This window comes from Halyomorpha halys, unplaced genomic scaffold (genome assembly GCF_000696795.3).
Source record: "Halyomorpha halys isolate HHAL.00 unplaced genomic scaffold, Hhal_1.1 Scaffold210.1, whole genome shotgun sequence".
Lineage (NCBI taxonomy): Eukaryota > Metazoa > Arthropoda > Insecta > Hemiptera > Pentatomidae > Halyomorpha > Halyomorpha halys.
The window spans coordinates 254,695-257,412 of NW_027113191.1; the positions used below are offsets into that span (position 1 = coordinate 254,695).

The 2,718-nt window shown below is 27.2% G+C and overlaps 1 protein-coding gene across 1 annotated transcript in view; it reads left to right on the plus strand.

Annotated features, from left to right (window-relative positions):
- The window catches only part of IntS3 (integrator complex subunit 3), a 58,323-nt gene that overhangs the window by 17,334 nt on the left and 38,271 nt on the right, over positions 1-2,718 (plus strand). The gene's annotated exons all lie outside the window — the stretch shown is intronic.

Here is a 2,718-nt window from a genome sequence, read left to right on the forward strand (position 1 = left end):
GAAAATTTAAAAGTTTTAACTTATTCTCAGATCTAAAATATAGTTTTTAAATGAAACGATAAAATATTAAATAGACTATTAAATAGACTATTAATTGTAAAATTATTTGAAATAAGTAAAAATAAATTTTGATAGTTTTTACTTACTCTCATTATCTTAAGTATAGCTTGGGTTCAAAGGAAAAGCTATTAAATAGATAGTAGAATTTTATTACATTTTAGACTCTTAATCTCTGGGTGTTTTTCTAGGCATCAGAACATTCAACTAAATTATTAACTTCCTTTACAAATATACTTAAATTCTATTTTATACAACACTAACCAATTTATTCTCTTCTTTGATGAATGATTTTTTGACATCTTCTATTTCAACAAATAAACATTGACTTTAAACACTCAGTTTTTCAGCAAACAACCACTCACTAAACAAAGCCTTTGGTTCTCTAACAGTTTTCAACAGACAAACAAAACACTCACTAAACAAAGCCTTTGGTTAGCTAACAGTTTTCAACACACAAACAAAACTCTCAGCGATCCAAACAAAGAAGTATCTTATTCTTCTCGGATGACTCTTTTGATGCCTCCTTTTTCAAGATGTCTCACTGAGAGAGAAATAAGATGTTTAGGACCTCCTGCATCCAGGAGACGTCCTACTTCTCCCACGTCTAGACATCAAGTGCCTCCAAAAACCAAGCTTTCATCCTTCCCCTTCCATAGGTGTTCATTCTCAACATTGATTGTAGCACTATGGTTTTGAGTTTGTTTTTTTTTTTTGTTTTTTTTATGATTTCCATTATTATGAATCCACAATTATGATGGGAAGTTAAATAAAGTTTTAAAAATATTTAAATCTGCTCAACATGACCACGGTTCAACCGACTTTTGGTAGGGCACGTGCCACTGTCTTCTTTGTTGTGAATGACGATCTTTTCCACTCTATATTTGACTGAACGAAATTGGTTAGCTTGCTTTTTTGATTCTATACAGCAAATAAACTATACTGAAACGATATATAAAAAAAAAACATATTAAAAACCATTTGTATATAAAAATATAACTATTTACTCATAAAAGAGGATATTACATTTCTCCTCCTCTCTAGGTAAAAAAAAATTATTTTGTACTCAAAATATTTTTTTTCTTTTTTTTATTAAGTCTGAATAAATTTACTCCAATCATTTAAATAAACATTTGGTCAAAAACCACCTCTGAGTTAAAAGCTGCTTACAAATACACATGCAATAATTACAATTCAATATTATAACATATTTAACACAACAATATATAATTACCAATTTTTTTATTTCCTTGACTACTACAATTGAAATTCTGTTCCATCCCGAGTCCTTGCTTCCAAATACTTATTTAATAACATCTTAACATATTAATACCATACATAGAATATTAAAAATATAGTTGGATAAAAAACAATTCATATTTCACTATAATTTGATACGTATTTACAACGTAAAATTTATGTTCTAAACCATAATTAATTTTTTAATACTAATGCATATACAAAGACATTTGATTAAGAAATATTAAAATAGTAGCTGTTACTAGCCACAACTGTTATAGTAACTAAATTTACTAATAATTGTAGTCTTAACAAAAAAAAAAAAAAATGAAAGCCAATAAAACATTTACAAGTTATTTTAAATAAACTCCCACACCTAGTGAACCTTTTAGATATTTTAAAAGACGTAAAGCATTATAAAGAGAGAAATATATATCTTCACAATAATAGATTATTTTATTTATCTTTTATTTTATTAAGAACTTGTTTCGGAAATATTCTGAGAATAATTTTGGCAAATGGAATAATGAATTATTTAGGACTCTCTTTAAGCACCTTCCTTTGACCAAAATATACACAGGTAGACAATAGACCAAAACTAAACCTGGATTAATACGAGAAAGAGAAAAAGAAATTCAAATTATGATAACAAAGCGAAACTTTATACTACCCAAGATTCTAGTGGACTACTGATCAAATGCTTATTTGAACTTAATAGAAACTTTGAACATTATTAATTTCAAAAGATTGTTCAAATAAAAACAAAAAATGGCTGTGGAACGCAAGAACACCTTCAGCAGGTTACCACCAACCAGGTGCCATACCACATTGATTTAACATTTAAGGACACCTTTAAGGCCTTATCAAATATTCTATTTTCAATATTACTCAATTTATTTTTAAGTAAAATTAGTGTTTAGTTCAAATTTAAATTTAAATAATATGGGTCAATGCCTACAAATGTCTTATTAAAACTAAAAACCCTAATGAATTTATTTTTTACTTCCCCTGAATTGTAAAATTTAATTGGAGTAATTAATTCAGGCATACACTCATTATCTTGTGTACAATTTTTAAATTTTATTTTATAAATAGTTCCCTTATTTATTATTGTTTCTCAGATTATTTCCCTGTAAAATCTAACATTATTATTCCCTCGACTTAGAGGTTCTAGATCACATTTATGTTTTGATTTTAAATCCACTAACAGATTTTTTGGTTCATTTTCTTCCACAGTGCATTCAATCATTTTTTCGGACAATTAAGACATTTGCTAAACTAAAATAGTTTCCATTAAACAACTTTATTTTAATTATAAGAAAATGGTCAGTGTTGTTGTATGAAAAAGGTTTATAACTATTTGTTCTTTTTTTGACCGCTACCCTGACCATCTTCTTATATTTAAGTTTTACGGTCAACTAT